Source organism: Mobula birostris, chromosome 1 (genome assembly GCF_030028105.1).
Source record: "Mobula birostris isolate sMobBir1 chromosome 1, sMobBir1.hap1, whole genome shotgun sequence".
NCBI lineage: Eukaryota > Metazoa > Chordata > Chondrichthyes > Myliobatiformes > Myliobatidae > Mobula > Mobula birostris.
The window spans coordinates 46,808,387-46,834,791 of NC_092370.1; positions in this window are offsets into that span (position 1 = coordinate 46,808,387).

Below are 26,405 nucleotides of genomic sequence, written 5' to 3' on the forward strand. Positions count from 1 at the left end.
CATATCTTGATTATACCACTTCCCACCCTATAAAGACGGGAGGAGAGGATGGCGGTGTGATGCAGCGCGTGCAGCTCTCCGGTGAAATGATACCGCTTTTGTAATTAGGATGCCATTCACAAATCTGATTTGACGGAGACAGACGTGAGAAGCACGGACGAACATCTGGAGAAACTTCTGAAATGCCTGGTTGGCTGCTGCTGCTACTGTGCAATAGAGAATCTCCGGAGGGAAGGCCCCAAAATCCTCGGCTTTGCCTGCTGCTGGCCGCCGGGGCTGGGGTCAAAGCACTCGGCAGAGATGGTGCTCAGTGCTCAGTGTCGGAGGGCTGGTCAGAGGCTCGAAGTTTTCGGATGACTCAGAGTCAGACTGTGGTCGGGCATGGCAGGGAGAGTTTTCTTCCTTCTCCCGCCTGCGTGAGATTTGCGACTTTCGAGAGACTTTGAACTTCTTTTACCATGCTCATGGTCTGTTCTTCATCAAGTTATGGTATTGCTTGCACTGTTATAATTATACGTTATAATTATGTGGTTTTTGTCAGTTTTTCAGTCTTGGTCTGTCCTGTGTTTCTGTGATATCACACTGGAGGAATATTGTATCATTTCTTAATACATGCATTACTAAATGACAATAAAAGAGGACTGCGTGTCCTCATAATCTAATCTAATCTTCTGTAAAAATGCTATTCCCTTTTCTCAGTTTCTTTGGCTCTGCCACATCTGTTCCAGGACATCAGAGACGTCCTCCTTCTTCAAAGGATGGGTTTTCCCTCCTTTCACTATCAATGCTGCTCTCACCTACATCTCCTCCATTTCCCAGAAATCCGTACTCACTCCATTTTCCTGCCACCTTAACAGTTATAGAATTCCTCTTGTCCTTACCCACCATCCCATAAACCTCCGCATCCAAAAAATTATCCTATACAACTTCTGCCATATCCAAAGGGATCCTACCACCAAACATATCTTTACTTACACCCCACCTCCACTTTCCATAGGGATCGTTTCCTCCATGATTCCCTTGCCCATTTGTCCATCCCTGCCAATCTCGCTCCTGACACTTAAGACAAAAATCAAAAGTGCTTTGTCTGCCCACATACCTTCTCCAGGTGAGGCAACACTTCACCTGCAAATCTGCTGGGGTCAGTTATTGCGTCCAGTGCTTCCAATGCGGCTCCCTCTACGTTGGTGAAACCCATCATAAAATGGGGGACCGCGCTTCACGGAGCACCTCCATCCACTCACTTCAAGCAGGACTTCCTGGTGGCCAAACATTTCAGTTCCAGTTCCCATCCCCATTCCAACATGCTGGTCCATGGCCCCCACTTGTGCCAAAATGAGGCCATCCTCAGGGTGGAAGAGCAACATCTTATATTCCATCTGGATAGCTTCCAAATTGATGACATGAATATCGATTTCTCCTTCCAGTAAACAAATAGTCCCTCCACTCCACCGCCTCCCCCTTTATTCCCCTCCCTGACTTTTTACCTTTTCTCGCCTGCTTACTACTTCCCCCTGGGTCCCCCTCTCCTTCCCTCTCTCATATGGTCCACTTTACACTCTATCAGATTCCTTCTTTTCCAGCCTTGACCTTTCCCATCCACCTGGCTTCACCTTATCACCTTTCAGCTAACCTTTTCCCCTTCCCCCCACCTTTTTTATCCTGGCATTTTCCCCTTCTTCCTTAGTCCTGAAGAAGGGTCTCGGTCTGAAACATCGACTGTTTATTCATTTCTATGGATGCTGGCTAACCTGCTGAGTTCCTCCAGCCGCAATCTGATTTTCCAAATCTAAATGCATGTTGAAACCCCCCATGACTTGTGTTAACACTGACCCTTTTACATGCTTTTCTATCTCCCATTGTATTTTGTACCCTACATCCTGGCTACTGTTTTGAGGCTTGTATATCTCCTATCAGGGTCTTTTTATCTGTGTAGTTTCTTAACTCTACCCCCAAGGAATCCTCATCTTCCGTTCCTATGTCACCTCTTTCTACTGATTTGATTTAGTTTTTTTTACCAACAGTGCCAACACACCTGCATGTCCTTTCGATACAAGGTGGATCCGTGAATGTTAAACTCCCAACTTTGATCTTTCAGCCTCTACTTAGTGATGCCCACAATGTCGTACCTGACAATCTCTGACTGCATTACTAGATTATCTATCTTATCCCTTATACTGCCTGCATTCAAATATAACACCTTCGGTCCTGTATTCATCACCCTTTTCAATTTTGTCCCCTTGTCACCCTTCACCTCATCTCACTGACTGCAAGTCTAAGGGAGCATATTAGCTTGGTCGTTTAATTTGAGCTTGGTCTCACCAGCATCATATCAGTATTATACACTCCTGACATGATCTACCCGTGCTGCATACAGGAATGTAAATTTTGGACATTCTTCAAAATCACATCTGTGTTTGCAGCCTCTACCATTTCAATTATTCAATAACTTTAGTTGGCATTAGAGTTTCTAAGAGATATTTTAAAAGAAACATTAAAATAGGTCATTTATCCTAATCAAATGTATCAAATTTCACCCTAATTTCAGTAGAAAGATAGAAACATAGAAAGTAGGTGTAGGAGTAGCCTATTCGGCCCTTAGAGCCTGCACTGCCATTCAGTATGATCATGGCTGATCATCCAACTCAGAACCCCGTACCTGCCTTCTCTCCGTAACACTTGATCTCTTTAGCCACAAGGGCCGTATCTAACTCCCTCTTAGATATAGTCAATGAACTGGCCTCAACTGTTTCCTGTGGCAGAGAATTCCACAGATTCACCACTCTCTGTGTGAAGAAGTTTTTCCTCATCTTGGTCCTAAAAGGCTTCCCCATTATCCTTAATCTGTGACCCCTCATTCAGGACTTCCCCAACATCGGGAACAATCTTCTTGCATCTAGCCTGTCCAATCCCTTTAGGATTTTATATGTTTCAATAAGATCCCCCCTCAGTCTTCTAAATTCCAGCGAGTATAAGTCTAGTCGATCTAGTCTTTCTTCATATGAAAGTCCTGCCATCCCAGGAATCGATCTGGTGAACCTTCTTTGTACTCCCTCTACGGCAAGAATGTCTTTCCTCGGATTAGGGGACTAAAACTGCACACAATACTCCAGGTGTGGTCTCACCAAGGCCTTGTACAACTGCAGTAGAACCTCCCTGCTCCTGTACTTGAATCCTCTTGCTATGAATGCCAGCATACCATTCGCCTTTTTCACCGCCTGCTGTACCTGCATGCCCACTTTCAATGACTGGTGTACAATGACACCCAGGTCTTGTTGCACCTCCCCTTTCCCTAATCAGCCACCATTCAGATAATAATCTGTTTTCCTGTTCTTGCCCCCAAAGTGGATAACCTCACATATATCCACATTAAATTGCATCTGCCATGAATTTGCCCACTCACCTAACTTATCCAAGCCACCATGCTTCCTCTTAGCATCCTCCTCTCAGCTAACACTGCCGCCCAGCTTCGTGTCATCCACAAACTTGGAGATGCTGCATTTAATTCCCTCGTCTAAATCATTAATATATATTGTAAACACCTGGGGACCCAGCACTAAGCCTTGCGGTACCCCACTAGTCACTGCCTGCCATTCTGAAAAGGTCCCGTTTATTCCCACTCTTTGCTTCCTGTCTGCCAATCAATTCTCTATCCACATCAATAACATACCCCCAGTACTGTGTGCTTTAAGTTTGCACACTAATCTCCTGTCTGGGACCTTGTCAAAAGCCTTTTGAAAATCCAAATATACCACATCCACTGATTCCCCCCCATCCACTCTACTAGTTACATCCTCAAAAAATTCTATAAGATTCATCAGACATGATTTTCCTTTCACAAATCCATGCTGACTTTGTCTAGTGATTTCATCGCTTTCCAAATGTGCTGTTATCACATCTTTAATAACTGACTCTAGCATTTTCCCCACCACCGATGTCAGGCTTACAGGTCTATAATTCCCCGGTTTCTCTCTCCCTCCTTTTTTAAAAAGCGGGGTTACATTAGCCACCCTCCGATCCTCAGGAACTAGTCCAGAACCTAAAGAGTTTTGAAAAATTTTCACTAATGCATCCACTATTTCTTGGGTTACTTCCTTAAGCACTCTGGGATGCAGACCATCTGGCCCTGGGGATTTATCTGCTTATAATCCCTTCAATTTACCTAACACCACTTCGCTACTAACATGTATTTCCCTCAGTTCCTCCATCTCTCTAGACCCTCGGCCCCCTACTATTTCCGGAAGATTATTTATGTCCTCCTTAGTGAAGACAGAACCAGAGTAGTTATTCAATTGGTCTGCTATGTCCTTGTTCCCCATGATCAATTCACCTGTTTCTGACTGTAAGGGACTGACATTTGTCTTAACCAATCTTACCCTTTTCACATATCTATAAAAGCTTTTACAGTCAGTTTTTATGTTCCCTGCCAACTTTCTCCCAGACCTCAGGTGTGCTGCTTTTTCTGGCTAATTTGTATGTTTTTTCTTTGGAATTGATACTATCCCTAATTTTCCTTGTCAGCCAGGGGTGCACTACCTTCCCTGGTTTATTCTTTTGCCAAACTGGGATGAACAATTATTATCTAGTAAAGCATTATTAAGCTGTTACAGTACAGATCACAGCATAATTTGTTTACTGAAGGGATTATTTTCCTTGGTTAGAGAGCCAGTGATGCTTCAACTTCAAAAAAAAAACTAAATATAGGAGTTTATATACGTAGGTCCACACACAAAATGTGATAAAATAGGCCAAAGTCAGCATGGTTGCCGTAAGGTGAAATCTTGTCTCACAAATTACAGGTTACCCCCGCCATCCGAAGGTAGAGTGTTCCTATGAAACGGTTCGTAAGCCAAAATGTCGTAAAGTGAAGAAGCAATTACCATTTATATATATGTGAAAATTTTGTGAGCGTTCGCAGACCCAAAAATAACCTATGCCAAATAACACATAAAACCTAAAATAACAGTAACATATAGTAAAAGCAGGAATGTTATGATAAATACACAGCCTATATAAAGTAGAAATACTTTTCCACAATCATTACTGAACTGTTCTCCATACCGAAAATCTCACGCAAGCGCTGTTGGTTGGAACACTCTCTCCAGTAACCTTTAAGCTATGAAGCTGCCAAATCATACCAAATAACACGTAAAAATACACAGCTGATATAAAGTACAAATAATGTATGTACAGTGTAGTATCACTTACCGGAATTGGGACAGCGCCGAGCACACTGATGATGGTGTGTTAGGCTGAGTCGGAGTTTGGGTGGTGCAGTGGTCCCCCACCCTCCAGGCCGCTGAGCGATACATTGCCACGAAGCACGCAGGGGTCCAGCGGTAGCTGGGAGGCACACAGCACATCTTTAAGAAAAAAAGCCGAAATAAACAAGCTAATTAATTAGGTGCCGCTCGACACGTAATTGTCGGCCCAGATCAGTGCCAATTTCCGATTGCGTCGTCTCTGATCTGGGCCGACAATTACGTGTTGGTGGCACCTAATTAATTAGCATGTCTATTTCCGCTTTTTTCTTAAAGATGTGCTGTGTGCGTCCCGGCTACCGTTGCATTTTCCGTGAATCGGTATCTGTCCGTGGCCTGGGGGTTGGGGTGGTGGGACACTGGTGTGTCATCTCGTCGTCTCTTTCCATTAGAGCAGGCAGCTCATCTTCTTCTATCTCTGCTCGCCTCGATGTCGAAGGTCGAGGTTTGTCGTCTGCTGTGGCTGATGTGGAAGGCTTGTTTGACTGCTGAGCCTTGCGCATTTTTCTATCATACATTTCTTTAATAAGGACTCAAACCATCCTGCAAATATCTCCTAAACTGACGTACCCTTACAAAATTAAAGTCATACTTTATCATTACTCATTCGGTTTCGATTGTTATCCTATTTTCTTCCAATTGCATCAGCTCTTCATCTGTCAGTTCTTGGTCATGGGATGCCAAAACCTCTTCAACATCATGTTCGTCATCTTCCACAAGCCAAACTCACGTTGTCCTTACTTCGTTCACCACGATCAAAACACTTAATTATGTCTAGTTTTACCATAAATGTAACACCCTTACGAGCTCTTTCAGGCTTTTCGGACACCTTAGAACTCATCTTGCAAACCGCTGCTCACAGACACATGTTTCAGCAATGCTGGTGAGAATGCCGTTACAAATCCGGGGGAGAGCGGCTGCTCGGGGCACGCTCCACCTTTTATCATAACAGTGAAAACTCCTTCTGAAAGCGAAAACAGGGTACTAATGTAGGTCTTTTGTAACAGTGAGGTTTTGTAAAGCGAACGTTCGAAAAGTGGGGGACGCCTGTATTTGAAATTCTTTAAGGAAATAACAAGCAGAATAGACAAAAGAGAGACGGTGGATATTTTTTTCTTGAATTTTCGTAGGCCTTTGACAAGGTGCGGCACATGAGGCTTCTTAACAAGATAAGAGCCTACGGTATTACCGGAAAGAGAGAAGATTAATAAAGAGAGAAGATTGGCTGATCGGCAGGAGGCAAAGAGTAGGAATAAAGGGACACACACAAAATGCTGGAAGAACTCAGCCCAAAGCATCAATTGTTTACTCTTCTCCATAGATGCTGCCTGGCCTGCTGAGTTCCTCCAGCATTTTGTGTGTGTTGCTTGGATTTCCAGCATCTGCAGATTTTCTTGTGTTTGTGGGAATAAAAGGGGTCATCTGTTTGGTTTGAGTGACTAGTAGTGTTCGGTATGGGTCAGTATTGGGACCATTTCTTTTCACGTTATATGCCAATGATTTGAATGAAGGAATTGATGGCTTTGTGGCCAAACTTGCAGATGATATAAAGATAGGTGGAGGGGCAGGTGGTGTTGAGGAAGCAGGAAGTCTATAGAAAGACTTAGATAATGGACAAAGAAGTAACAGATGGAATATAATGTAGGGAAGTCTAAATTAAGGTGTGGACTATTTTCTAAACAGGGAGAAAATTCAAAAATCAGAGGTGTTAAGGGAGTTGGGAGTCACTTTGTATGATTCCCTAAGGGTTAACTTGCAGGTTCATTTAGTGGTAAGGAAGGCAAATGCAATGTTAGCATTCATCTTGAGAGGACTAGAATATAAACGCAAGGCTTTACAAGGCATAGTTCAGACCGCAATGGGAGTATTGTGAGCAGTTTGGACCCCTTCTCTAAGAAAAGTTGTGTTGGCATTTGAGAGGGTCCAGAGGATGTTCACAAGAATGTTTCCAGGAATGAAAGGATTAAGGTACGAGGAGCATTTGATGGCTTTGGGCCTGTACGCACTGGAGTTTAGAAGAATGAGGGCAGATCTCATTGAAGCCTATCGAATATTGAAAGCCTTGATAGAGTGGATGTGGCATGGGTGTATCCTATAGTAGGGGAGGCTAGGACCAGAGGCCACAGCTTCAGTATATAAGGATGTCATGTAGAACAGAGTTGAGGAAGAATTTCTTTCACAAGAGGGTTGTGAAACTGAAATTATTGCCATAGATGACTGTGGATATCAACTTATAGGGTATATTTAAAGTGGACGTTGATAGGGTCTTTATGAATCAGGGCAACAAAGGTTATGGAGAGAAGGCAGGGCATTGGGGTTTGGCAGTATAGTAAATCAGCCATGATGGTATGTTGGAACAGACTCGATAGACCAAATGGCCTTTTTCTATGTCTTTTGGCCTTATGGTCTTGTGGAATTCATGTCACTGGGCAGCTATGAGGTCTTCATCTCCCCATTGTTAATGGCCAGGTGTTCTGTTTTGCTAGATATAGTACTTCAGTTTCTCTTCTCTGCTTTTGGACAAAGGCTAACTTGGTTTCTATCTCTTCTTTGCTCTGTTCTTTAAGAAGGAATCTATGAATGAGAAAATGACAGGCTTTGACCTGAATGTATGGGAAGCCTTTGTCGAAGGCGAATAAAAGGAAAATGCAAGATATAGCAGCAAAGTAAAGTAGAATCTTAGTGGTGGCTGGAATTATTGTGGAGTGAAAAATGTGCAGACAGAGGAGGATGTGTGTACCTGCAAGATGTTTTCGGGGTGGGGGGTGTAGGTGAATATACTACCAGGGCAGATTGACAGAATTGGAATAATGTACAGATCAATATATAGCTGAATATAGTACAGGTGAACTCCAAATTGCCTGTGCCATTAAATCTAAAAGCAGATGATTAACCTTCCTTTGCTCACTTCAATGGCCACCTCCAGCCTTGCCTTCTGAGATGCCAGGATGATTCTTGCACCTATTATTAAGAAATATAATAAAAGCCCCAACCACAACGTTCAGCATAAGGACAAATGAATCATGGAAAAACTTTTGCATGCTTCATTCCATTGTCTACTTTGTTGTGTTGTGCATTGAACTGTTGAATTCACGTTTATACAATTTGTTGAGCTAAAATTCTACACACCATCAGCATGATTGTGCACCCTAAGTGGATGAGAGAGCTGGAAGTAACATGTTAATATCCTATCTCTGTTAAAGTGGCTTTGATAAAGATTCTGCAATAGATTTCAAGTCATTCACCACCTCCAATTCTCGGTTCCCAATGTTTTAGGAAAATGCACTAGGTGCAGCACAGAGCAAAAATGATGTTAATATGTTCACACAAATGTAATGCTTTCATCCCTAGAATGATTTTAGTAAATATCTTTAAGAGTCTCACCTAAATTTACACAACCTTCCACAGGTACGATGACGAGATTTGGTCATGATGTCTGAATTGGAGCTGATCTGTGCTTAATATGACTCCCTAAAGATATTTTCTAAAATCCTTCTAGGATGAAGGCATTACATTTGTGTTAACATATTAACATCACTGGAGTTTCTTGCTTTAGAATACAGCAAGTCAAAAGAGGATATTGATATTCACAAGCTTATAAGGTTATGACAGAGAAAGCAACTTCCAACGACTGACCAAAAACAAAATGGGAATTGATGGGTTGTTAGAAACAAAAGGCAGAATTGCAAGGTAACTGGCAAGAGAATCATTTGGCAGAATTTTTTCATGTCCTGCTTAAAAGAGTGTGAGATACCATCTCAGAATCACGTTATCACTGTCTAGAATGACATGACATTTGCTGTTTTGTTACTGCAGTACAATACAAAGACATAGAATTACAAAATTACATATATTTGTCATGCAAATAAAAAGGAATAATGATATAGTGTTCACAGATTCATGGACTGTTCAGATATCTGATGACAGAGAGGTAGAAGGTGTTCCTCAATAATATCACCTGAATAGTAAACTTTCAAATCAAATTGAATTAATGTCTGAATAATAAAATATATTAAGGATTTAGTACAGCAGGATTAACTGGTTTATTCTTTGAAATAACCACTTAAGAATTAATTAAATTCTGATGTTATATTTTTCCATGATTCCATGATAAGCTCTCCAATAGTGTTGTCAGCTTTAGTATGGATGACCTTCTTTAATGCCTGCAGCCCATCCTTAGGTTGTGCTGTTTGTTAATGCAAATGATGCATTTCACTGTGAATTTTAATGTACGTGTAATAAGTAAATGAACCTGAATCTGAATATGCATCTTGCAATTCCTCTTTGGCATTCAATTATGCATCTAATTTCTTCTCAGGTAGCTAAATGTTATAAAATTTACCTTTAAATATTTTACATCAATGCTAAAAATGTTCACAAAAAACTCATTTTAAAATGTTATCAATTATCAGCATTGGTCGTCAAACAGTAACTATACTTTGAATAGAAAAATACAGATTCTTATACTTACTTTTTGCTATCAGTTCTCTCTCAGTTTTTTGATCATCCCGATTTAAATCTAACCACCTGCAAATTCATGAATATGCAATAAAATTAAAAGTCATCCTGTTAGTTATATCAGCACCTTCTGTCCATGATGTCACCAGAAGTTGCTATCTATGTTAAGAGCAATATCAGCAAGCACTGTTAGTTTTGGTCTCATTACAACTGCAAAATCTGGGCCATTATGGTGTCTAATTCTGCAAGTCAGGACATTTCTTCTTTAATTCAAGCAATACTGTACCTGTTGCAAGTGAATACATCCTCATGCTCTTGGCCGTTCTCTTCATAGTTAATGATGACTTTGTCAAGAAGCCATTCACTTCCTGTGGGGGAAGTTTTAATTTTAATTCTGGTTACTGTTGTAAATGATTATTCAAAATTACAGAATTTTAGAAGCTTAAGAGACAGAAGGATTAAAGTAAGAATTCCACCAGATTGAAGTAAGAACTTTGGGCAGACAGCTCTCAATTTATAACTTTGGCACTCAAGTACATCATGCATCTAATAATGCAGTTATTAAATGTAATGAGAGTTTCTAACTCCATCACCAATTTCAGTTAGTGAGATTTGGAACCCCAAAAATTTTTAAAGGATTTTTTTCTTCATCAATTCCACTCTATTTTAAATCCCCAACTAGTGAAATTTGTTCCTTTGATTCACTATAATGAGTCCTTAAACCATTGCATAAATTTGATTAAATTTCCTCTTATTCTTCCCGGTTTGAAAGCAAGTCATATAAGCCTTGCCAATTCTCTAAACTAAACTTCTGAGATCCTGTCAAACCTTGCTCTCTGGAGAGAGCGCATTGTTCTAATGCCATGTACGGAATAATTAGCATTTCTCTTGCCTCTGTGTCACACTGTCCTCTGAAGTTAATGGAATTAGTGACAAAAATAAGACAAGAGCACGCTAAGATATTTAATCATAATAATTTTGTTTGAATAATGTGTAGGTAAGACCACTCATTCTCATCAATTCTACAAAATATTGCACATCTGTAATTTGTGAAGATAGCATGAAAGGTATTCTTGCAATATTAATTGTGAAATGATCAGATAGATGAGCAACATCATAATAGTCAGTCTCATATCATTATCTGACAAATAATGATATAATGTTCTCCTTACCTGGATGTTATTGATGATATATTAAATGAGTCAATTATTACATAATAACTTTATAACTTCATCAAGGCCTGTGTAGATGAGTGTGTGTTTTCAAGAACATACCAGACACACCTAAACTTAAAGCCGTGGATGAACCAGGAGATTCGTAGTCTGCTGAGGGCTAGATCTGTCACATTCAACACCGGAGTTTCACAACGGTACAGAACTCCAGGTACGACCTATGGAAGGCTATTTTAAGAGTGAAAAAACAATTCCGATTGAATTGCCTTTCTCAATCACTGGAAACAAAGCTGTCTACCGACATCATTTATAAACCTACCGATTCCAATGGCTATCTTGACTATACCTCTTCCCACCCTGTCTCCTATAAAAATGCTATTCCCTGTTCTCAATTCCTTCATCTCCACTTAATCTATCACCAGGATGAGGCTTCCTTTTCCAAGACATCAGAGACATCCTCTTTCTTCAAAGAACTGAGTTCTCTTTCCTCCACCATTGATGCTGCCCTCACCACATCGCCTCCATTTCCCCAAGATCTCCTATTGGCATTTTGTGTGCACTGGCAGGGTTTGAAGGCCATTGGTTCCTACAAAGCAAAACCTAACATCATTAATGGCTGTGGTGCTTCACTCCCATCACAGCCTTTTATGTATGCTTTAAAAGGGAGAATAAAACTACACCTGTGCAAGTCCATGCAGTGTCTGGTGACCCTGTGATCCCTGTCCTAAAGGCCGACGTCAGAACATCTTTCAAAAGGGTGAACACTCGCAAAGCGTCAGGCCCTGATGGTGTACTTGGTAGAGCTCTGAAAAACTATGCCAACTGAATGGTGAGAGTGTTCAAGGACATCTTCAGTACCTTACTGGGTTACAAATAGTCAGGCAGCATCAGCAGTAACAACAAAACCAATCCCAATGAGATTAACACATACTATGCAAGTTTGAAGAGAAGGGGATTGGAATATTACCACCTTCCCTAATAGCCTCCAAAATACCTGAACCCAGTGCTTCGGATATAAATTAAGTCTTCAAAAAAAAATTCAGAGCTCTAAGTTCAAAGTACATGTATTATCAAAGTGTGTATAGATGATTAAGGAAGTCCTGAACACCACAGAGATTGAGGACCTTCATTGCTGTCCTAAATGTCAATGGCATAAAGGGTAGTAAGTAAGTATGTATCCTATATACAATCTTGAGATTTGACTCCATACAGGAGGCCACAAAACAAAATAAAATAGAGGCCATTTAAAAACAGAAGACCATCAAACACCCAATGTGCAGAAAAAAATCTTGCATACAATGAAAGTAAGCAAATAACATTCAGAACTGAAGTTCACAAAGTGAGTCCACAGCCATGAAACCAGTCATCACTACAGCTGATTCAGCTATTAGTTGTAGGCCATGGCCTCAGAGATGAGTAAATTTCATGGAGCTGCAAGCTGAACACCAACCATCACTTGCCTCTGGCCCCAAAACCCTGACCTTTTCAATCTGGCCCAGCACTTAAATTGGTTAAGCATTGGCTTGTTCCTCACTCTTGGGCATGGGCCCTGCCACCTCCACTCTGCCTCAGATCTGCCACTTCAGATCGGCTCCAAGCCCATTCCTGCAATGGCCAAACATTAGTTTCTTCCCTGCTTTTGGGCCCAGGATGAAGATTGAGGAACAAGCCAATGCTTGACCTCGATTCAGCCCATACACAAAGTGCCGCAATGGTCTTGCACCTTCAAGTCTTCAGTTCACACCACGAAAATGCCAGATCGTATAGGCGGTTCAAAAGCTCAACTCCAGAAGGGAAGTTATAGGCCATCGATTGCAGTGATCACTTTTGAGAGAAAGTGTGGATAATAAAGTAGTTAATAGTTGTGTTTTCTGCCAGCAAGTCATCGTTGTGTTTCACCAGCGCTATCTTAAACCTGAATGTGAACCCACAGAAAGCATCTGATCTAGATGGTGTCCTTAGTTGTATCCTTAGATCCTGTGCAGATCAGCAGGTGGGGGATTTTCAGACATTTTTAACCTCTTTTTGCTCCAATCTTAAGAAAATCACTATCCACCTGCTTTAAGAAGACAACTATCATCCCGGTACCTAAGAAAAACAAAGTAATGTGCCTTAATGACTACTGCCCAGTGGCTCTGACATCCTCCATCATGAGGTGCTCCAAGAGGCTGGTCATGGCACATATAAACTCTAGCCTCCCAGTTAACCTTGACCCACTGAAATTCACTGACTGCTGAAACAAGTCTACAGTCAACTTTGGAGCATCTGGACAGTAAAGATACCTATTTTAGACTACTGTTTATTGACTACAGCTCCGTCTCCAATACTATAATTCTGAGCAAATCCATTTCAAAACTCCTAGATCTGGGAATCAACACTTCCCCTTACAACTGGATCCTTGATTTCCCGACCACCAGACTACAATCAGTAAGGATAGACAGCAACATCTCTGCCACAATTATAGTGGATTCTGGTTAACTGGGACACATCAGGACCAGTACATTTTACGAAAATATTGTCATCATCAGGGGAGCATGCAGCAATATACAGAGACAGTGTAATGAAAATTGAGTCTGGCAGAGGCTGAAAATTAAATATCAATATCACATCAAGGTTCCTCTATTTCTGCTCTTTGTGTTCTTCTGCTGTGAAATTTGCTCCTTGTTTCCTTTTGCCTCCTAAACAAGAGTCATTGCTACAGCTATACACACCAATTTAGAGAAGTAATCAGTGAAATGTCAGCTGTGTATTGATAGCGTCATTAGCTGTGTGATTAAATATCGGCATATGTTGGCAACGGCAAAAGGAATTGCACATGGATGAGTCCAGGCCAATTCCTGAACCCATGGAACACTATCATTATGGGTGGTTTTGGCATCTTAAAAGATTGCATGGTAATTGCCCTAACTTTCAGGCTACTTTTAGTACTAGAGTGGCTCGAAAAGTTCACCTCAAAATGAAGTGCAATGGTGTTGAAAATAGTAATGAAAAAGTCACGGTTATAGTTGTGGCTGTGGTTTTAAACAGGGCAATAGCCTCTCTCATCAAGTTCAAGTTTAATTATCATTCAACGGTGGATGAATATAGCCAAACAAAACAGTGTTCCTCCGGGGCCAAGGTGCAAACAGCACGCAGCATACTACACATAGCATAGACAGCAGAAAAACAGTTACAAAGGGAAAAAAATATACAGTATCGCCCAAACCCCTGAGGGGCATGGCTTGTAGATGGATGGTACGGTGTCCTATTTCAGTTTGTCCTACCACCAAGTGAAGACAGGAGGCAGCACTGAGCAAACACCGAAGCGCAGCATTGAGTGAACAATGGAGGGCAACACTGACCGGGGGGCGGGGAGGCAGCGCCCAACCTAGTAGGGATTCCAGCACACCCACAGAGGTCTTCCACACTGCCTCTGGCATCTCCTCCCGTGAACGGCTGCAACAGGTGACCTTGCAGCATGAGAGCCTAGTCCACAACCGAGGTAATGCCATTGGTCTCTCCAATGAAGCAGTGAGAACTTGCAGTATTGTACATGACCAATGTCCGACTATGTCTTGAAATCACAATAAAAACAGCTAAGAGAATCAACGCACATCCCCTCGGCAACAGCATGAAATAATTCCAGGTGACAACACAATAGTGGTATGCAATAAGTCCAGCTCCATCATTATCGAGTAACTCCTGCAGTGCTTGATGTTGGAGGCATTTAGCAGTGTTTTGCGATCATAAAAAAGACATAAAGGACTGACAATTATACCTTTGATAGGACCCGAAGTGGCTGCTGCATCTGAGTGCGCTGCCATCCCTCCAGAATCATGGTTTAACAGCATACTGATAATCATAGAAACATAGAAAACCTACAGCACAATACAGGCCCTTCAGCCCACAAAGTTGTGCTGAACATGTCCCTACCTTAGAACTACCTAGGCTTTACCCATATCCCTCTATTTTTCTAAGTTCCATGTACCCATCCAGGAGTCTCTTAAAAGACCCTATCATTTCCCGCTCCACCGTCGCCACCGGCAGCCCATTCCATGCACTCACCACTCTCTGCGTAAAAAACTTACCCCTGACATCACATATCCAATGGTTCCTCAGCAGAATGGTCAGCAAGATCTGGCATTGGCCCTGGCAAAGAATGGTTGTGGAAGGGAATGTTGAACAATCAAGCAAGAATTCCAAAGATCTCTTTATTCTGTTTTACAGTCTAATCCTCAGCCTCCTGATGGTTGCCTGTCCCTCACAGAACAAGGCAGCTTTGGCTCCAAATCATTCCAATTGCATGTAGTCAGTGCAGGTTTCCTAGTAGTTTGACTTTGCCTCATTTGAAGGCACATACGTTGCTTCCAATAAGAAGAACTGACAGGTGAGGCTTGGTACATAGCAGTGCCCTTCAAAGTGAAAATGACAGGCTCTATTTTAGAATTACTTTGGGAGTTGATAAACCTGACCTCTGGCATATAGGCTGTCAAAGCTGTCAAGGAGATTCAATGCCTGTGACCTTTACAAACACAGAAAGGCAGTCAAAAATATTAATTTTTTAAAAATTTGAAATATTTCTCAAATACTGAAGTCTTTTTTAGTAAGAAAACAAGAACATTAGGAAATAAAAACAATAAAATACATTTAATGAATTTCACCAAGTCAAATCGCATTTAAGGTTCCATCCATAACCATTCTTTCCAATTGTAATGAATGGATCTGCTAGACTTACTGACTTCACACAAGTTCACCAGGCAGATTTCTCAGTTTGAGTGGAGGAAAATCTATTGAAGTTTGAGCTTAGGACTCTAATGTTGGATTTCAATAACAAAGTGCAGTTGATCTAGCAAAGGCAATCAACTGAGAACAAATGTGGGACTTGGTCTTGCTCAGAAGTCCTGAATTTCCAAAGAGAAATGTAAATAAAAGCTGGCATTTCTGAACAGAACTGCTGGGTTTTATTTAGAAAATCTAGGTCAGTAAATATCTCTTGATCTTATAGATCTGCCTATAGATGACACTGAATTGCCAATAAATAACACAAAGAATTACTAAAGTGGAAAAATAGAACAACTGCAGTGCATAACTAAAACCAATCTACACTGGGTGGTTTAAGAGTGGAGCGAATCAGCAGCTTTAAATTCCTGGACGTTAACATGTTGGATGACCTGTCCTAAGCCCGGCACATAAATGCAATCATAAGTAAAGCAGGTCAGCGTCTTTATTTTCCTACAAGGTTAAGAGAATAAATTGATTTATTCTTGTCATACTGTATGTACTGAGGTACAATGAAAACACTGTCTTGCATACCATCCATATTCATTAAAACAGTATACAGTATTGAATTAATACAAGGTAAAACAATAACAGAGTGCAGAACAAAGTGTTACAGTACAAAGTTCTGTTTGTTACTGAACACTCTAAAAATCTTCTACAGATGTAATGTTGACAATATCCTGACTGTTTGCATCATTGTCTTTTAGGGCAACATAAGTAGACAGAAATGTAAGAAGTTACAGAAAGTAATGGACTCTGTCTGGTACACATTCCTTCCCACCATTGATAAAGGATTACCATATAATCATATAAGTATTACAGCACGGAAACAGGCCATCTCGGCCCTTCTAGTCCGTGCCGAACTCTTACTCTCACCTAGTCCCACCGACCTGCACTCAGCCCGTAACCCTCCATTCCTTTCCCATCCATATATCTATCCAATTTAACTTTAAACAACAACATCGAACCTGCCTCAACCACTTCTGCTGGAAGCTCGTTCCACACAGCTACCACTCTCTGAGTAAAGAAGTTACCCCTAAACTTTTGCCCTTTAACTCTCAAGTCAGCTCCTCTTGTTTGAATCTCCCCCACTCTCAATGGAAAAAGCCTATCCACGTCAACTCTGTCTATCCCCCTCATAATTTTAAATACCTCTATTAAGTCCCCCTCAACCCAAAGAATAAAGGCCCATCTTGTTCAACCTTTCTCTGTAACTCAGGTGATGAAACCCAGGTAACATTCTAGTAAATCTTCCCTGTACTCTCTCTATTTTGTTGACATCTTTCCTATAATTCGGTAACCAAACCTGTACACAATACTCCAAATTTGGCCTCACCAATGTCTTCTACGATTTCAACACTACATCCCAACTCCTATACTCAATGCTCTGATTTATAAAGGCCAGCATACCAAAAGCTTTCTTCACCACCCTATCCACATGAGATTCCACCTTCAGGAAACTATGCACCATTATTCCTAGATCCCTCTGTTCTACTGCATTCTTCAATGCCCTACCATTTACAGGATAGAGAGGAGCCCTTTCAAAACAGAGATACAGAGAAATTTCTTTAGCCAAAGGGTGGTGAATTTGTGGAATTTGTTGCCACATGCAGCTGTAGAGGCCAGATTGTTGGGTGTATTTAAGGCAGAGATTGATAGGTTCATGATTGGACATGGCATCAAAGGTTACGGAGAGAAGGCCGGGAACTGGGGTTGAGGAGGAGATATAAAAAAAGAATCAGCCATGACTGAATGGTGGAGCAGACTCGATGGGCCAGATAGCCTAATTCTGCTCCTAAGTCTTATGGTCTTATGGTCTTATAATATCTATGTCTTAAAAAGGCAACATATACCATCGAAGATCTCCATCATCTGGGACATGCCAACTTCTCAAAGTTACCATCAAGCAAGAGATACTTAAGTCTGAAGTCCTGCACCACAGGAACAGCTACTTCACTTCAAACATTTGGTTCCTGAACCAATTGGCACAACCCTAAACGCTACAGCTTAGCAATTTATGACCACTTTTACTAGTTTGCATTAAAATAGTCTTTGCTTTTATTTTTAAATTGTGTTAAATTTAAATTTCTTGTAAAAACATGTATAATTTATGTTTATCTTCTAAATGCTGCTTTTGTGATACTATTTGTCTGTGATGCTGCAATTGTGTTTCATTTCATCTGGATATTTATGTAATTGTGCATATGATAATAGACTTCACTTTCACTTTTACTCATGAGATTAAGTTGCATTACTATGTAAATACCAGGAGTTTAGAGAGAACTTCATTTTTGACTTTACTATTTTATCCTACTTGGCAAATCAATTCACCAATATTAAAGACATTGAACTTAGTTTAAAAGTAAATAGCTAGAAACAACTGAAACAAAATAATTATTTAAGTGCTTAAAATAATTATTTAATTAAGTAATTGCTAATGGATTTGCTAATTATCAAACAGAAAATATTAGCATCTGAGATGCATCTGAATGATATTTAGATCTGCCGTAGATTCCAAATGTTGGGAATGGTAATAAAATCAAACCATTGGAAGTGGTAAACCATTAACTTAACTCTGTTTCTAATTTTGAATTGGTCAGTGGTATACTAAACCATGAATAAAATCCAATTTAATCAGGAACAACAGAGTCAGTATAATGGAAATGTTTTTTAAAAGTAATTCATGACACTAATTAATTTAATCTTTAACCTGTTTAACCCACTAGATAATCATATTAACCTTTTTCCTGTCCAGTTCTGATATAGTCAATAATCAATCTTGTATTAAAGACTGTAATGATTGCCCTAAATAGCAAAGTAATTATATTAGAATGGAAAGCTAAATTTTCATCAGCAAATTATGTTATTTTTCACATCTTATTTCTTTAAATGTAATCTACTATTATGGCTTTCTAAAAATTGTTGTTCTCGATTTATCTCCTCTGCATTGTTTAGTGTTTTTAGAGTCTGCGAAACAGAAGTTGCTTGATTGCATAAACTTGCATATAGATAAGTATTAAAACTCGTTTCATCACTCTTGTCCATGGAATTTTCCTCTGCATAATAACCAGGAGTTCAAATGTAAGGAATTTGATTACACTGTACCTGCTTTCACACCGTCATGTCCAATTACAATCTTTTTAAGTATTCCAACAGAAACTGCCTCAAGGATAAAGGTGTCCATCTGTGAGACAGAAAAATAATAATTTGCAGTTGTTCCAGTACAATATTGAAAAATAAGTTGCAAGTAAGTAAATTGTGAACCTCCTCTGTTGGTAATAAAACATTAAATGCTGTGTTGAGACAAGGATCATGATCTGTCATACCAAATGCTGTTTTGTTAGTTTTGGAAATGTAATATGGTCAATATTTATGCAATGATGTTCGCCAGTTGAAATGGTATTTTGGCTGTATAAATCTTGCCAGAAATGGTAAAATGTAAATAGCTCCTCCTTTCTTGAATTCTGTATCTAGTTTTCATCAACTCACAAACAAAACAATTAAGGACCTAAAGTAATAGATTCTGAGCCAAAATCCTGAGGTCAGGCAATATACGAAATATTAAAACCACTAAACGATGTGGAGGAGATATAACTTAATCGAGAGCTACAATTTTAAAAAGCCACAGTTGTGGATTACATTTAAAGAAGTAAGCTGTGAACTTTTGATGGATTTCTATACTGTCTTTTCTTCCTTTCCCATCACAAGGTGACCTAAAAGGTCATTTGCACTTACAGCATTGGCACTGGTGTTCTGTCCTGGCACTAACAGGCAGATATCATCAGGCAATGTATGGTTAGTCTATGAATAAATTCTTCTCGGGCTTCCAGCTGGGTACAGGTATCAATCATAACCTAAAAAAAATCGATACCTGTACCCAGTATGATGCAGAGGAAAATCCCATGGCCTGAGAAGAGTTTATTTGTCATATACACTGAGAAAGCACTAGATGTTTTTTTTTATTGTTAGTCTGTTGACATAAATGATGAAACCTACAAAGGCACCATTCGCAAGATGATTCTAAGTTGAGGGCTAGCAGGCAATGATGGACAAGGACTTGGTTTCTAGATGATATACGAAGACTAAGGCAAGTAGAGGAAAGAACATGACAAAATAAACAAAGATGGGATGGAGGGAAGGTGGGAACACAGAACAGGAAAAATTTGATTCCTGATGGACAGGAACGTTATAGAATAGAGAGGCAGAGAATTAGTCCCTCGAGCCTTTCCCTTTCAGTCCATGCCAACCAACAAATATGCATTTGCACTAATCCTACCCAATTAATTAAACAACCTGCCATTTTTGAAATATGGAGAAAACATATGCTGTCACAGCGAGGAGATGCAAACTCTACACTAGGGGTCGCCATCCCGTTGATCGCGATCGACCAGTTGATCGTAGAGACTTTCCCAGTAGATCCCAAGGAAAAATCAAAAATAAATACACAAATACTGTTGTAATGTGAGCATTATAAAAGTAATACTAATTAGGATAATGGTAATATAGCAATATTTTCACTAAAAAGCTGTTTGTAAAGAGAGATTGTTTCCAGGTTGCAGGGGTTTAGTTCTGTTCTTTCTGCCCAGTGCGCATGTGTGTAGTTCCTCCGTCATGCACCGCGTTTTCAGTGTAGCTTGTGTTGCATCAAAGTGACCAATCAGATTAGGTAAGAGTACAGACTGTCGCAAACCTCAATGTACGGCAGTGTCCCCAACCTCCGGGCCGCGAAGCATGCAGGGGTGCAGGGGTAGTCTGGATGCACACAGCACATTTTTAAGGGAAAAAAGCTGAAATAAACCAGCTAATTAATTAGGTGCTGCCCGGCACATGAATGTCGGCTCAGATCAGAGGCGACGCAATCGGCAATCACTTGTGATATCCTGACAGCATGGCGGAGGCTCCACGAAAGAAGGCGAAAACATACAAATTCCATCCAGAATGGGAAGAGGAATTTCTATTTACCTTGGTGAAAGACAAGTGTGTATGTATATTGTGCCACCAAACACAAGCACTGACTAAAAGAGGGAACCTGGAGCGGCACCGCAACACCAACCACCAGAAATTTAAAGACACCTACACCCCAAAGAGCGCAATCCGTGCCAGGAAAGTTGAGCTGAAATCGGGGTTGAAGGCCCAGCAATTGTTTTCCACAAAACATGCTGCTCAAAATAAGGCTGCTATTGAAGCATCATTTCGTGTAACTCACCTTTTGGCTAAACACAAGAAGCCTTTTACAGGTGGCGATTTATTCAAGGAAGCAATGGCCATTACCGCAGAGACTGTTTTTAATGACTTTAAAAACAAAAACGGCATCACAACCTCAATACATAATATACTGCTTGGCCCTGCAACAGTGACAAGGAGGGTAGAGTCACCGTCAGAGGACGTGAATATTTTTCACTACAGTTCGATAAATCCCTGGATGTAATGCAAACAGCTCAGCTTGTTTTATTTGTCAGAATAGCTTTCCAGGATTTTACAACAAAGGAGGACTTCCTCACTCTTTTGCAATTAAAGGAAAGAACGAGAGGTGAGGATATTTACAATGAGTTTAAAAAATATGTCCATGAAAATGACATCCCCATTCATAAACTGGTGGCAATTACTACTGATGGGGCTGAGCAATGTGTGGTGTGCTCGTTGGTTTTATACCACTAAAAGTCAGTGCCTACTTCGGGTCAACTTATTTATGTGAAATTGCATTTTCACAGATGAACATTATTAAATCTAAGTACAGGAGCTGTCTTACTGACAGACACCTCGCTAGGGTTGCCAACTTTCTCACTCCCAAATAAGGGACAAAAGTAGCAGTCAAATCCCAGGACATTTGTGTTTCCCCGAGAAAGACTACCATGACCATGAAGCTTTGCGCGGGCACCTGTGTGCGCATGCGCGTACGTGCCGATGTTTTTACCCCACGAATCGGTTTTGGCTTAATTTTCATTATTTCTACTTTATATAGGCTGTGTATTTATCATATCATTCCTGCTTTTACTATATGTTAGTGTTATTTTAGGTTTTATGTGTTATTTGGTATGATTTGGTAGGTTATTTTTTTGAGTCTGGGTACGCTCAAAATTTTTTTCCATATAAATTAATGGTAATTGCTTCTTCGGCGTAAAGCGTTTCTGCACGAAAGGTTTCATAGGAACGTTCTACCTTAGCGGGGGTAATACGGGACAGTTGGCAACCCTACACCTCACAGACTGTCTCAGACTGGTTGTCTGTAGTTATGAGCTAAATTTCAGGGAACTAGCAGAAAGTATTCAGCCCCAGTCATCGTACTGAGTGCAACAGTCAATATTTATTCATTTATTTTTTGAAATAAAATTAAATAATGAAACAGAATTAAAGGTGTGAAGTATTGTAATATTCTTAAAGAAAGACAGCTATGGCCTGTTTGATATGCTAGTTACAGTGTTTTCTTGTTTGAATTAATTTGCAAGTTTGACAAAAGTATTTTGTGTAATTCAAATACAATTCACCCATATAAAAGGCCTCAAATTGGAAGTACAATCTGAGCCGCTTTTTTTCTCTAGGTAGATCTTGCCTTTCACTGAGGTCGAGGTAGGGGATCTTGGGCTTAAAAAGGTTGGTGACTACTACTCTACACAGACAGTACCAAAGGTCTGGATTGAACGTGGGCTATAATCCTGAGATTCTTCTTCTGTGGGCATACTTAGCAAATCTATAAGACAGTAACTATAAACAGGATCTATAAACTGTAAACATCAGGAACTGCAAACTGTAAACAAACTGTGCAAATGCCGATAATAAATAAATAGCAATAAATAATGAGCATGAAATAATGAGATAAAAGAGTCCTTAAATGAGTGTAGTTATCCCCTTTTGTTCAAGAGCCTGATGGTTGAGGGGTAGTAATTGTTCTTGAACCTGGTGGTGTGAGTCCTGAGGCACTTGCACCTTCTACCTGATGGCAGCAGTGAGAAAAGAGCATGGCCTGGGTGGTGAGTATCTTTGTTAATAGATGCTGCCTTTCTAAGGCAACATTTCATGTAGATGTGCTCAATGGTGGGTAGAGTTTACCCGTGTTGTACTGGGTCGAATCCACTACTTTTTGTAAGATTTTCCACTCAAAGGCATTGGTGTTCCCATACCAGGCCTTAACGCAGTCAGACAACACACTTCCCACTGCACATCTATAGAAGTTTGCCAAGGTTTTTGATGAGATGCCGAATCTCCACAGACCACTGAGGAAGTAGAAGCACTGTTGTGCTTTCTTTGCAAATATATTTATATGATGGGTCCAGGTCAGGTTCTCTGATATAGTGACACCCAGAAATTTATAGATACTGACCCTTTCCAACTCTGATCCTCTGATGATTACTGGCTCATGGACCTCTGATTTCCCTCTCCTGAAGTCTACTATCAGTTCCTTGGCCTTTTTGACATTGAGTGAGAGATTGTTGTTATGACACCACTCAGCCAAATTTTCAGTCTCCCTACTGTATATTGATTCATCACCACCTTGGATACAGCCCCTAACAGTGGTGTCATCAGCGAACTTGTATATGGTTTTGGAGCTGTACTTAGCCTCACAGTCATAGGGGTAAAGTGAGTAGAGCAGAGGGCTAACTACACATTTCTGCAGTACTCCTGTGCTGATGAAGCTTCTGGAGGGTAGCGTTTTTGCCAATCCAAACTGACTGGGGTCTACGAGTGAGGATATCCTGGATCCAATTGCACAAGGGGGTATTAAGGCCCAGTTCTTCAAGTTTACTGATTAGTTTTGAGGGGATGATGGTGTTAAGTGTTGATTGTAATCGACAAAGAGCATCCTACATAGAAACATAGAAAACCTACTGTACAATACAGGCCCTTCGGCCCACAATGCTGTGCTGAACATATGCTTACTTTAGAAGTTACCTCAAGTTACCCATAGCCCTCTATTTTTTCTAAGCTCCATGTACCTATCCAAAAGTCTCTTAAAAGACCCTATTGGAACCGCCTGCACCACCATTGCCGGCAGCCCATTCCATGCACTCACCACTCTGCGTAAAAAAACTTTAGTCACATCCTCAAAAAAATCAATCAGGCTCGTAAGGCACGACCTGCCCTTGACAAAGCCATGCTGACTATTCCTAATCAAATTATGCCTCTCCAAATATTCATAAATCCTGCCTCTCAGGATCTTCTCCATCAACTTACCAACCACTGAAGTAAGACTCACTGGTCTATAATTTCCTGGGCTATCTCTACTCATTTTCTTGAATAAGGGAACAACATCTGCAACCCTCCAATCCTCCGGAACCTCTCCCGTCCCCATTGATGATGCAAAGATCACTGCCAGAGGCTCAGTAATCCCTTCCCTCGCCTCCCACAGTAGTCTGGAGTATATATCATCCGGTCCCGGTGACTTATCCAACTTAATACTTTCCAAAAGCTCCAGCACTTCCTCTTTTTTAATGTCTATATGCTTAAGCTTTTCATTCCACTGTAGGTCATCCCTACAATTGCCAAGGCCCTTTTCCAGAGTGAATACTGAAGCAAAATATTAACTAAGTGCCTCCGCTACCTCCCCCGGTTCCATACACACTTTTCCACTGTCACACTTGATTGGTCCTATTCTCTCACGTCTTATCCTCTTGCTCTTCACATACCTGAAGAGATGTTCCTTAATCCTGCTTGTCAAGGCCTTCTCATGACCCCTTCTGGCTCTCCTAGTTTCATGTTTAAGCTCCTTCCTGCTAGCCTTATAATCTTCTAGATCTCTATCATTACCTAGTTTTTTGAACCTTTCGTAAGCTCTTCTTTTCTTCTTGACTAGATTTTCAACAGCCTTTGTACACCACAGTTCCTGTATATTACTGTCCTTTCCCTGACTCATTGGAACTTACCTATGCAGAACATCATGCAAATATCGTGATGTAGGCATCTTTGCTGTCTAAATTCTGCCCAGCAGAGATTCTCAAGAGCTGATTATTGATGTGAATCTTTTTCAGAATAAAGTAAATAAACATTTGAAGCAAATGAGGTAGAAAGCAAAGAACTATGAATGGGCTATGGCATTAAATCACTTTGGCAAAGGGGAAGCATAGACACAATGAAGCAAATGGATTTGTCCTGTTCTATAAACTTTTAAGCATTACTGACAATGAGTAATTCAGTTTTGTAACAAATTATACCACACTGTAATTTCCACATTACATCAATCACGTACATGCCGTACTAATTAAAGAAAATATGTGGGTCTTGAAATTATGAAATTTGTAAAAATCTAAGTTAAAAAGACATTGCTTGGGGTCCCACTTTATTATGTATCTTACAGAACTTTATTTGCAACTTAGGCAATTTCTGTTTGCTGGGGTCTCCTCTTTCACTGTGCATCAGGTTGTGAAAAAAAGATCAGGCTGGTAATTGGGAAAGAAGTGATTGTTGGGCCAGTCTCTGAGATGAATATGAGTGATTGGAAAGACTGTCAATTGAGAGGCTAGAATGAAGATGGTAGAAAAGTCAGGGAAGTGGTTGAGGATGACTTAAGGACATCTGGCAGTAGAGATGTGGATTCTAAGTAGAGAGGGTAAAGATCAAGTTGATTAAATAACCCATCTAGAAGAAGATTGATAACTCAGATGCTCTGATGATGGTCCAGGCAGGGTTGAGACTAAGAATGTTGAAGTAAACTTCAACCCTTTTGGTTAAAGCTTGCTTCAGTGTCCAGATCCAAGCTCTTTATGAAATTTTCTTTGTTTTGTGATTTATTCAATTATAGGCATTATATACCTGGTTAATTGGTGTGCAAGTGGGATCAAAATGAGCAGAGTATGCCACTTGACATCAGTGTACATGCCCAGCAGCCTCCATGCAAAAACAGTATTGAGGTTCTCTGCCTCATTTGCCATTTGGGTTTTGATACAACTCAGCTGCACAACACATAACTGAAGATTGCATTTTGTAACAGAATGCATGTCATTGTTTATGCTGAACACATTCTTTATTGATTTAATATTTTTTATTCCATTGTGTTACCTGTTCTTTTTGAAATTTTCTTTGATTGTTCTGTGAGTTATGCAATTTCCGTTTGCCCGTATCTCCTCTTTCACCAAGTATATTGATGTAAACATTGGCATCTGTGTTTGCTTCAGGTTCATCTCCAGTAAACACATGAACATGATAAAGCAATACTGGTTCATATAGAAAAAAATAATTAAAATAGCTAACAATGCAAATTAAGTGCAAAAAATACATATGGAATACACTTTTTGTAATCTGATATATTGCTCTTTGAAAACTGTACAGAACATTACATTTAGACAACATATAAGTTATTCAGTTGTTCTGGTGGACTCCCATAATATTTTCAGCCAAATGTTTTGTGAAATAATACCATATTCCACCAGAACCTAAATACTGTACAAAGGATTTAAGCATTGGCTCTGAAGTTTCAACAAGCCCAGTAATTGAAAGAAGCTCCAACCATCCTTTGAAAGGGCATCAAATCAGAGAGAGTGTGCCCATGGAGAGGTAAAGTTAGGAGATTCCAAATGTTGTGATTTTCTTTATCCTTGGGCATCATAATATTCTGGGATATGGTAACATTGAGTTAATTGAGGCTTTCTAATCTCTTGAATAGAGAAGATAGATTTCACAAGAGGTAGGGTTGTCAGGAGATGGGGAGGGTAAGCATCCTTGATACACTCTGAGGAAACAGACTATTTGCTTCCAATTAGCCCAGACAAAAAAATGCATATTAGAGTTGTGGTGTTGTTGGTTTCTTGAGTTTCTGTAATCATTA